Source organism: Aethalodelphis obliquidens, unplaced genomic scaffold (genome assembly GCF_003676395.1).
Source record: "Aethalodelphis obliquidens isolate GAN/ISIS:26980383/991018 unplaced genomic scaffold, ASM367639v1 scaffold6, whole genome shotgun sequence".
NCBI classification, from domain to species: Eukaryota; Metazoa; Chordata; class Mammalia; order Artiodactyla; family Delphinidae; genus Aethalodelphis; species Aethalodelphis obliquidens.
Genome location: NW_020837950.1, coordinates 6,274,735 through 6,286,770, shown reverse-complemented (window position 1 = coordinate 6,286,770; position 12,036 = coordinate 6,274,735). Strand labels below are relative to the sequence as shown.

Here is a 12,036-nt window from a genome sequence, read left to right as displayed (position 1 = left end):
AGAATAACTGAGGCAGAAGAACGGATAAGTGACCTGGAAGACAGAATGGTGGAATTCACTGCTGAAGTACAGAATAAACAAAAGAATGAAAAAAAATGAAGACAGCCTAAGAGACCTCTGGGACAACATTAAACACACCAACATTCACATTATAGGGGTCCCAGAAGGAGAAGAGAGAGAGAAAGGACCAGAGAAAATATTTGAAGAGATTATAGTTGAAAACTTCCCGAACATGGGAAAGAAAATAGCCACCCAAGTCCAGGAAGCAAGAGAGTCCCACACAGGATAAACCCAAGGAGAAGACACGCCGAGACACACAGTAATCAAATTGACAAAAATTAAAGACAAAGAAAAATTATTGAAAGCAGCAAGGGAAAAACAACAAACAACATACAAAGGAACACCCATAAGGTTAACAGGTGATTTCTCAGCAGAAACTCTGCAAGCCACAAGGGAGTGGCATGACATACTTAAAGTGATGAAAGGGAAGAACCTACAACCAAGATTACTCTACCCGGCAAGGATCTCATTCAGATTCCATGGAGAAATGAAAAGGTTTACAGACAAGCAAAAGCTAAGAGAATTCAGCACCACCAAACCAACTCTACAACAAATGCTAAAGGAACTTCTCTAAGTGGGAAACACAGAGAAGAAAAGGACGTACAAAAACAAACCCAAAACAATTAAGAAAATCATAATAGGAACATACATATTGATAATTACCTTACACGTGAATGGATTAAATGCTCCAACCAAAAGACACAGGCTTGCTGAATGGATACAAAAACAAGACACATATATATGCTATCTACAAGAGATCAACTTCAGACCTAGGGACACATTCAGACTGAAAGTGAGGGGATGGAAAAAGATATTCCATGCAAATGGAAATCAAAAGAAAGCTGGAGCAGCAATACTCATATCAGATAAAATAAACTTTAAAATAATGTTACAAGAGACAAGGAAGGACACTACACAGTGATCAAGGGATCAATCCAAGAAGAAGGTATAACAATTATAAATATATATGCACCCAACATAGGAGCACACAATACATAAGGCAACTGCTAACAGCTATAAAAGAGGAAACTGAGGGCTTCCCTGGTGGCGCAGTGGTTGGGAGTCCACCTGCCGATGCGGGGGACACGGGTTCGTGCCCCGGTCCGGGAGGATCCCGCATGCTGCAGGGTGGCTGGGCCCATGAGCCATGGCCTCTGAGCCTGCGCATCGAGAGCCTGTGCTCTGAAACGGGAGAGGCCACAGCAGTGAGAGGCCCGCGTACCACAAAAAAAAAAAAAAAAAAAGAGGAAATTGACAGTAACACAGTAATAGTGGGGGACTTCACCACCTCACTTACACCAATGAAAAGATCATCCAAACTGAAAATTAATACGGAAACACAAGCTTTAAATGATACAGTAGACCAGGTAGATTTAATTGATATTTATAGGACATTCCATCCAAAAAAAGCAGATTAAAATTTCTTCTGGAGTGGGCACAGAACATTCTCCAGGATAGATCACATCTTGGGTCAGAAATCAAGCCTCAGTAAATTTAAGAAAACTGAAATCACATCAAGCATCTTTTCCGACCACAACACTATAAGATTAGAAATAAATTACAGGGAAAAATACATAAAAAACACAAACACATGGAGGAGAAACAATACGTTACTAAATAACCAAGAGATCACTGAAGAAATCAAAGAGAAAATCAAAAAATACCTAGAGACAAATTACAATGAAAACACCATGATCAAAAAGCTATGGGATGGAGCAAAAGCAGTTCTAAGAGAGAAGTTTATAGCAATACAAGCCTACCTCAAGAAACAAGAAAAATCTCAAATAAACAATCTAACCTTACACCTAAAGGAACTAGAGAAAGAAGAAAAAGCAAAACCCAAAGTTAGTAGAAGGAAAGAAACCATAAAGATCAGCGCAGAAATAAATGAAATAGAAACAAAGAAAACAATAGCAAAGATCAAAAAAACTAAAAACTGGTTCTTTGAGGAGATAAACAAAATTGACAAACCTTTAGCCAGACTCATCAAGAAAAAGAGGGAGAGGACTCAAATCAATAAAATTAGAAATGAAAAAGGAGAAATTACAATGGACACCACAGAAATACAAAGCATCATAAGAGACTACTATAAGCAACTCTATGCCAATAAAATGGACAACCTGGAAGAAATGGACAAATTCTTAGAGAGGTATAACCTTCCAAGACTGAACCAGGAAGAAATAAAAAATATGAACAGACCAATCACAAGTAATGAAATTGAAACTGTGATCAAAAATCTTCCAACTAACAAAAGTCCAGGACCAGATGGCTTCACAGGTGAATTCTATCAAACATTTAGGAAGAGCTTACACCCATCCTTCTCAAACTCTTCCAAAAAATTACAGAGGAAGGAACACTCCTAACTTCATTCTATGAGGCCACCATTACACTGATATCAAAACCAGACAAAGATACTACAAAAAAAGAAAATTACAGACCAATATCACTGATGAATATAGATGCAAAAATCCTCAACAAACTACTAGCGAACAGAATGCAACAACACATTAAAAGAATCATATACTATGATCAAGTGGGATTTATCGCAGAGCTGCAAGGTTTCTTCAATATATGCTAATCAAAGTGATACACCATATTAACAAATTGAAGAATAAAAACCACATGATCATCTCAATAGATGCTGAAAAAGCTTTTGACAAAATTCAACACGCATTTATGATAAAAAAGTCTCCAGAAAGTGGGCATAGAGGGAATCTACCTTAACATAATAAAGGCCATATATGACAAACCCACAGCAAACATCATTCTCAATGGTGAAAAACTGAAAGCATTTTCTCTGAGATCAGGAACAAGACAAGGATGTTCACTCTCACCACTATTATTCAACATACTTTTGGAAATCCTAGCCACGGCAAACAGAGAAGAAAAAGAAATAAAAAGAATACAAATTGGAAAAGAAGAAGTGAAACTGTCACTGTTTACAGATGACATGATACTATACATAGAGAACCCTAAAGATGCCACAAGAAAGCTACTAGAGCTAATCAATAAATTTGGTAAAGTTGCAGGATACAAAATTAATGCACAGAAATCTCTTGCATTCCTATACACTATGATGAAAAATCTGAAAGAGAAATTAAGGAAACACTTCCATTTACCACTGAAACAAAAAGAATAAAAAACCTAGGGAGACAAAAGACCTGTATGCAGAAAACTATAAGATACTGATGAAAGAAATCAAGATGACACAAACAGATGGAGAGATAAACCACGTTCTGGGATTGGAAGAATCAATATTGTGAAAATGACTATACTATACAAAGCAATCTACAGATTCAATGCAATCTCTACCAAATTAGCAATGGCATTTTTTACAGAACTAGAACAAAAAAATCTTAAAATTTGTATGGAGACACAAAAGACCCCGAATAGCCAAAGCAGTCTTGAGGGAAAATAACGGAGCTGGAGGAATCAGACTCCCTGACTTCAGACTATACTACAAAGCTACAGTAATCAAGACAATATGGTACTGGCACAAAAACAGAAATATAGATAAATGGAACAGGATAGAAAGCCCACAGATAAACCCACGCACCTAGGGTCAACTAATCTATGACAAAAGAGGCAAGGATATACAATGGAGAAAAGACAGTCTCTTCAATAAGTGGTGCTGGGAAATCTGGACATCTACATGTAACAGAATGAAATTAGAGCACTCCCTAACACCGTACACAAAAATAAGCTCAAAATGGATTAGAGACCTAAATGTAAGACCGGACTCTATAAAACTCTTAGAGGAAAATATAGGAGGAATACTCTTTGACATAAATCACAGCAACATCCTTTTTGATCCACCTCCTAGAGTAATGGAAATAAAAACAAAAGTAAACAAATGGGACCTAATGAAACTTAAAAGCTTTTGCAAAGCAAAGGAAACTACAAACAAGGTGAACAGACAGCCCTCACAATGGGAGAAAATATTTGCAAACGTATCAATGGACAAAGGATTAATCTCCAAAATATATAAACAGCTCATGCCGCTCAATATTAAAAAAGAAAAATAACCCAATCCAAAAATGGGCAGAAGACCTAAACAGACATTTCTCCAAAGAAGACATAGAGATGGCCAAGAAGCACATGAAAAGCTGCTCAACATCACTAATTATTAGAGAAATGCAAATCAAAACTACAATGAGGTTATCACCTCACACTGGTTAGAATGGGCATCATCAGAAAATCGATAAACAACAAATGCTGGAGAGGGTGTGGAGAAAAGGGAACCCTCTTGCACTGTATCTACTATGGAGAACAGTATGGAGGTTCCTTAAAAAACTAAAAATAGAATTACCATATGACCCAGCAATCACACTACTGGGCATATACCCAGAGAAAATTATAATTCAAAAAGACATATGCACCCCAATGTTCACTGCAGCACTGTTTACAATAGCCAGGTCATGGAAGCAACCTAAATGCCCATCCACAGACAAATGGATAAGGAAGATGTGGTACATATACACAATGGAATATTCCTCAGCCATAAAAAGGAACAAAACTGGGTCATTTGTAGAGACATGGATGAATCTAGAGACTGTCATACAGAATGAAGAAAGTCAGAAAGAAAAAAACAAATATCCTATATTAACGCATATATGTGGAACCTAGAAAAATGGTACAGATGAACCGGTTTGCAGGGCAGAAATTGAGACACAGGTGTAGAGAAGAAATGTATGGACACCAAGGGGGGAAAGCGGCGGGGAGGTTGGTGGTGGTGGTGTGATGAACTGGGAGATTGGGATTGACATATATATACTAATATGTATAAAATGGATAACTAATAAGAACCTGCTGTATAAAAAAATAAAATAAAATTCAAAAAAAAGTAATTTAAATTTTAATGATTCTTTGTGCAACATGGATATAGGCATTTTTGAGATCTTAAAATAATAAGCATAATAATTATTATAATACCTATCATTTGTGAATTATTTGCTATGTCCCAAGTATAGTATTAACATCTTTATCCAGCAGAAATGACAGAAAAATCATGTAAGAGATGTGTGGGAAATAAAAGATTTCCTATAAAAAGTCCAATCCTCCTGCCACATGAAAATGAATTCATTATAAAGTTAGGGAATCCTTTCTTTCATTTCTCCTAGAAACATTTTCATACATCATAGGATTAAATCTGTAGCCATTTGTTTCCCTAATGATGGCACTAAATGCTCTAATAAAATTTATCTCCTCCAAAGCCAAAGGGTTACATTCTAGCATAGGTCTGTTAAGTACTGGGTGAAAGCACTGAGGGGAGTATTCCTAGGTATTTACATTTCAAGGAGGAATGAGACCCAGGACTTAGAGACATCTCTCAGTCTGAGACACACAAGGCTCTCTGGCTTCTGGGGAGACTTTATTTACATACAAAAGTATTATAATTATGAATCAGGCCCATCATGTTTCCAAGGAGACTCTTTCAGGAGGGGAGGAAGACAGCTACCTCTTTACCACTTAATAAGCGGAGAAAAAAATATGTTCTTTGCCTACAGACAGTTTGGCTACTTGAGTGGAACAACTGACTTGGCTCTCATTGTGTCACCAGAAGTATAAGGCAAAGGGCAGAGGTGGGGATGGTGCTTTTATTATTAATAAAAATCTGTCACTGATACAAAGTATCCCAAGGGCTCATTCAGAATAAAATTTATAAAGATGAATATTAAAAACCCAAAACTCAACATGATGTGACTTTACAGTCTTGGCAGTTCTAAACACTCAGGTGTATAACATATAACTTACTTTATTTCTATGTCTCATTATTTCTGCTTCTAAAAACTTAGCCTAACACAAAACTTTTTAAATTTAGACTTTCCTGTAATTTCACACTTTGGTGTCAGAAAAGGTATATATAGAATTAAGGCATCAAGGGTGGTATGCATATGATCCTTGCTCATTTTTCTGGAGATATCTTGTGGAGATATAACTTGCATATATTCCCTCCACACAGCTATTAAACATAGATTGCTACTGAGCATGTATTGAGTGTACTGAATGGTGATGTCCTTGCTGACTTGATTCCCACCTCAGTTATGAGACACAATATAGCATCTGAAATTTCAGTTCAGTCACTCCATTGTCCTTATCATGGGCTTCCCACCTTGATGGAGTTGGAGGTGAGGAAGGTCAATAATTGGCACTCCTACTCAATTTTTGAAGAATTAAGAAATACAAATTAGTTGGCTTATTGGGAGATCCAAATATTACCTTTGTGTCTGATTAAAGCAGATGGTGGAGAGTGCGGTTTATCCATTAACATGTTTTCTAGCACTGAATCCAAAATTTTGCTGTTTCCCTTTTAGTCTCAGTAATACGATATGGAGACAGTCCTTCACCCACCCTTGGAAAATGGAAGAGCAGAGCAGCTTCCTGAGGACAGTTCAATCCCAAGAACAAGCGGAGATAAAGGGGCTCCCAGTTTCTTCTTCTCAATTCAACAATCAAATAACTCCCTGAACTACTTAGGAAGAAGTTGGGTTGAAAGGCCAGACATGTTATGACAATGGACCTTAAGGAAACATCAGAGGTAGGGAGGAAGCATTCTACAATCCCTCCCATACACCAATATTCTCTAGCATTCTGTTCTCTTAAACCACTGAGCTTTATCATTAAGCTTCAGCTCAGCTAGGGGAGTGGCTTCCCCCGAGAGAAAGGAATCAGCAGCCTATCAAGACATTCCTGCTCCCATCACTGAGTCACCTACCCCAACTATGATTCTGGGTATCCTTCTGGAACCACTGTTGGCAGTTTAGATTTTTGAGCCCAGAATACTCCAAAACAGGTCAAAAAACCACATTAACTAAATTAAATCTGTAGTCATTCTAAATCTAGAGCTGAAAATTTATTCCCAATTCTATTTCTTATTCCAAATTTTCTATCAGAGGTCCTGCAATTATATCAAATGGCTTAAATTCTAAGAATAAAATTCTGACATTATAGACATATCCCAAATTTGAAAGTAACCTCTTTAAATTATTAAATTCCCAAGGAGAAATTAAAGTCCAAATATTAGATCACCTTGAAAGTTCAAATACAAAAAACTTTAAGGTTCAAAGGAATTAACGTCTATGGTCAAATTCTCATGCCTTTGTGAGCTGCAGCTTGAAAATGTTAAAATCAGACTGTTAGGAGAAAGTCCAAAACTCATGCTGATGAATTTCTTTTTCTGCTTCCTCTCAGTCAGAGGCATTCCCAGTATCTGAAATGGGTATAGTTCCTTCAGGGATTCATAAATTGTATCATATCAAAGACAGGTTTTTACTAGCCACATTTTAAAGAGCCCAAAGGACAGTCATCTGGAAGAAAATAAAGTTGAATCTATATCATATTCCACGACCACTGATAAACTCAAAAAGAATCAAAGATTTAAATATATAAAGGAAAAACAATGCAACCACAAAAGTACTAAAGCAGACAAATTCCTTTATAAACTTGGAGAAATACATTTCTAAATGTGACTCAAAACCCATAAAAGAAAATGTTGATATATTTTACTATATTAAAAAAATAAGCAGGGTCAAAAGACAAATGACTGACATGGGAAGAAACATTTGAAACTCACATCAGAGGCAAAAGGTCCATCTCTCTCATATAAAAAGAACAGCTAGATTTCAAACAGAAATAAAACACTAAAACTTCCCTAGAAAAAGGGCAAACGACAGCCAGTTCACAGAAAAAGAAATTCAAGTGACTCTTAAACAAATGGAAAGATATTTAACTCATTCGTATCTTATTATTAAATAATAAATACAAATTAAAACAACATTAAAGTAACACATTTCACCTATCAGATTGGCAAAAATCTCAACATTTCATAATACTCTGTTAATGAGGCTATGATGAAGCATATTGTAAGCAGAATGCAAAATGGTAAAAGACTTATGGAATTTGGTAATATATAAACAATGCTACATATGCATTTGTCTTTTTTTTTTTTTTTTTTTTGTGGTATGTGGGCCTCTCACTGTGGTGGCCTCTCCCGTTGCGGAGCACAGGCTCCGGACGCGCAGGCTCAGCGGCCATGGCTCACAGGCCCAGCCGCTCAGCAGCATGTGGGATCTTCCCGGACCAGGGCACAAACCCGTGTCCCCTGCATCGGCAGGCGGACTCTCAACCACTGCGCCACCAGGGAAGCCCCACACTACTATTTTTAATTGTAAAAGAGTGGAAATCACCCAAGTGTCCATCCACAGGGGAATATTTAAATAAACTATGATACATTCACATAACAAAATATTAATACTACAGCTATATTAATATTTTATACAATGAAAAAGAATGAGAAGCTCTGTACATATCGATATGGAAATATTTTCAGAATTCGCAATTAAGAGAAAAAAACAAGGTACAGAACAGTGTATAAAATTTGATTTCCTTTGTAGAGAAAAGTAAAAATTAAGAATATATATTCATATTTGCATGCATTTGCATTTAAAAAATGACACAGGAGACATATATAATATAGGACCTACTAAAGAGTTTACCTAACTAGTCTGACTCAAACCAGACAGACTGGGTCTGTCCCCCTTACAAAGTAATTAAACTCTTTGAACCTATCTATAAAATAGGAATTATAGGAATTCTTACTGCACAGGATTGATAAATAAAATAAATACATAAAATAAATAAATACATAAAATAAATGAGTCAACATTTGCAAAGGACATAGGACAGTATTGGGCATTTACTAAGTATTATAGAATTGTTTAAATAAGTAAAACTTACAGAGGATAGAACAGAAGTAAGAGCAAAAACGGAGAAGTGGAAGCAAAATGCACTTAGCATACCATTGCCTCTCTGAAAGAATGACATTTGAAACATTCCTGCCTTCCAGAAAAGTTTTAAAATTTGCACTCAAGATCACCAGATTTTATTTGAAGTACAATTTTTCCCTCTGCGACATATTTTAAAAACCTCTTCATTTCTGTTCCCTCCTTTAACTCCCAGTTTCTGGCTCTCTGGTACTGCTGGAAGTGGAGATTCTAAACAAGCCCTACTATCTCCAGGAAGCAGATACTTTCAATCCTATACCACAGTGACTCTTTCCACTGCCTCTTGTTATAGAATTGCTAAGCTGGTGAAACCTGCCTCTCAGGGATGGCTTCTTTCTTATCCCATTTGTTTTGGCTGGAAAATCACTCTCAACAGATTCTTGAACTGAAACTGCAATTGATGCTTCTGAAGCCGAGACCCTACGGGCCCAGGGAGAACTAATACCCCTTCCATATGCTCCTGTAGGCAGTGTCTTTCACCACTGAATTGTTCAGACCTTGAATAGCATTTTTTTCTGCTACATATTTTTCTGCAGCAATGAAATACGCCTCTAGTTTTTATTTTCTTCTCTCCTTCTCCTATACCTTTCATAAAGTTTTAGTTAATTTTTTAACCATTTAATCTGTTTAGGAAGTTGAGTTTCTAATAAGCTTACCCTGCTTATTAATTTGTTCTCCTCTCCAAAATATAAAGGATTATTGCTGTTCGCTGGAAATGAATACTTGCCTTCCTTTTTATCTTTTCTAGACATCAGTTTTTTCCTCATTTTTTCCTCTGTTTCTTAAATTCCAAAATCATTTCTACCATCAATGAGGAAATCACTAAATTCTGAGTTTACTTAAAGTATCCACTGTTTAAACAAATCTCTTTTCCTCCACTTCCCTGAGATGGATAATTCCACAAAAAAAACTTTTCTCCCAACAGACTGATATCAAACCCATTCAAGCTTAACCTTAACTCATGTTTTTGCCTTGCCCCTTTCAGTATGCCTTATCTTGCTGAGCCTTGTCTTGAGTCCTAATTCTTGGGCATGTTCCTTTGAGGCACAAACTATACCTCCCTGCAAACCTACAAAAACTGTATTACCTGAAAATCACATAATCATACTTGGTGTATTCTACATATCCTCCTAGTTTTCTCACTGTTTACGATTCTGTTCTAATGCATTTTACATCATTTCTTATCTGTGACCTCTCAATGGTTTCCTGTTCCTTGACTCTCTTTGAAGGAGTCATACCATTTGAGATCTTGCCTCTTTCTCTTTTTGATTAATTTGGGACCTGGGGACCCTATTTCAATCTAGTAACAACTAAACACCTCTCCCTTTTCCAATACTCTGTTGTACAGCATTTAGATCCTCTTGAATCTCCACTTCTCTCTTATAGATGTCTACTGGAACTTCAAAGTGTCATTTCCTATGTCACCTTTGTCAATTCACTCCCTAATTTCTCAGGTTTTCTTCTAAAAAAAGTTTTACTTTCCTCCATCCTATTTTCCTTTTTGTTTCCACTCTTCCATTGTTCTATATTAACTTGAAGCACAAATTTTAAATTACTCTAACATTGCAAACTCCTAAGCAAAATCCATTATTAGAACTAGAGCACCCCAAGAGCAAGCCTTTATGACTTGCTTTCTTAGCCACTGTTTTTGCAATAATTTTATTTAGTTGTTTCTCATTCTGAATTTAAGAAGAAATTATATGCTCTGTAGAGTAAGGGTCCCCATTTTTTTTAAATTTTGATGTCCATCAACCTCCTATGGGTAGAGTCACAGTTTGAATCTCAGCAGTGAAAAGTCATGGTCAGATTGTATAAAATTACCAAATTTAGAGCCACCTGTGATCAAGAGGTAGGAGCAACTTTAAAACTTACCAACAAGTCACAGGATTCCTCCAACGTTCCCTCTCTTGACTCTGAAGGAGACTCAAAATAATATAAAACGGGGGGCCTCCCTGGTGGCGCAGTGGTTAAGAATCCACCTGCCAATGCAGGGGACATGGGTTCGAGCCCTGGTCCAGGAAGATCCCACATGCCACGGAGCAACTAAGCCCGTGCGCCACAACTACTGAGCCTGCGCTCTAGAGCCTGTGGGCCACGACAACTGAGCCCGCGTGCCACAACTACTGAAGCCCGCACGCCTACAGCCCAAGCTCTGCAACAAGAGAAGTCACTGCAATGAGAAGTCTGTGCACCGCAATGAAGAGTAGCCCCCGCTCACCGCAACTACAGAAAGCTGCACGCAGCAACAAAGACCCAATGCAGCCAAAAATAAATAAATAAATTTATTTAAAATATATATATATATATGGGACTTCCCTGGTGGTCCAGTGGTAAAGAATCCACCTTCCAATGCAGGGGACTTGGGTTTGATCCCTGGTCAGGGAATTAAGATTCCACATGCCACAGGGCAGCTAAGCCCCCGAGCCACAACTACAGAGTCTACGCACCCTGGAGCCAGCACGCCATGACTAGAGAAAGAGAAAATCCACACTCCACAACCAGAGCGAAGCCCATGCACAAAGAGGCCGCGCACCACAGCGAAAGATCCCACATGCCTCAACTAAGACCCGACGAAGCCTAAATAAATAAATAATTAATAAATCTTTAAATATATATATATATATATATAAAGATAATCAGAATTTCAGCAGACTTTCTCTGTCACCAACCTAAGCCTGGCACTAACCACGTCCTGCAGATACCGCTGGATATAGCAGAAACACTTTGAGACCTAAAAACGGCCACTACATGAAAAGACTCTCTATAATTAAACCCTTGTCTCAGAGAAGGCTTCTTAGAAAAACTCAGGTATGCAGAATGTATGGTCAAGCAGCAGCAACTATTTGGCTAGGCTGCATTTAATAAGGACATCTCAGCGGTACTGGTCAGATTTTGCTTGCTGAGCCTATCAAAGTTTTCCTGCCTTTGCTTACAGCCCAGAGCCTGCAGACTTGCCTCTACAGAAATCAGTGTTTTCTTATATAAAACCCGTCACTCTCTTGTAAACAAAATCGTCACAAACTGCAACAACCCACTACAGCTGAAAATATGTGGTCAGCGCCTAGTCCAAAACTATCCAAGTTTAACACCTCCCACTCCAGCCATGCCATAAGCATGCCCAAAGTTTTACTCCATAAGCACTCTACAGCACAGAATTCCTCTTTTTTTGTTTTCTCTCTATGCCCACTTTACA

The 12,036-nt window shown here is 37.5% G+C and overlaps 1 protein-coding gene across 1 annotated transcript in view; it reads right to left on the bottom strand.

Annotated features, from left to right (window-relative positions):
* COX7B2 (cytochrome c oxidase subunit 7B2) overlaps positions 1 to 12,036 on the bottom strand; it is a 166,297-nt gene that overhangs the window by 153,959 nt on the left and 302 nt on the right. The window lies entirely within an intron of this gene.